Source organism: Amia ocellicauda, chromosome 1 (genome assembly GCF_036373705.1).
Source record: "Amia ocellicauda isolate fAmiCal2 chromosome 1, fAmiCal2.hap1, whole genome shotgun sequence".
In the NCBI taxonomy this organism is placed as follows: Eukaryota; Metazoa; Chordata; class Actinopteri; order Amiiformes; family Amiidae; genus Amia; species Amia ocellicauda.
This window is the reverse complement of record NC_089850.1, coordinates 40260765-40261123: the sequence shown is the minus strand read 5'-3', so window position 1 is coordinate 40261123 and position 359 is coordinate 40260765.

The following is a 359-nucleotide window of genomic DNA, read 5'->3' as shown; positions in this document are numbered from 1 at the left end:
GTCGCCCCCTGGAGTCGGAGGGGAGACAGCGACCCAGCGCCGCTTTGTAATTCACGGTGTGGCCGCAGGTAGGGCCTAGTGAGGACCGCGGCAGAGCGACCTGCGCTCACGTCACAATGCACTCATTTAGACGAAAACAAGGACACATGCCTGCCACTTGTCACAGTAGCTATATAACATGAATGTTTACGATTGAAATTAAGATTTTTTAAATTTCATACATGAATTTAACAATAACATGCATGTGACTACTTTTTACATGATATATTACTGGATATGTGTTTTTATGGTAGTATGCAGGTTAATGCAGTGAAAGTTTGTAATCAATGTAGAATAGTATAATTTAGGTTTGGAGTACT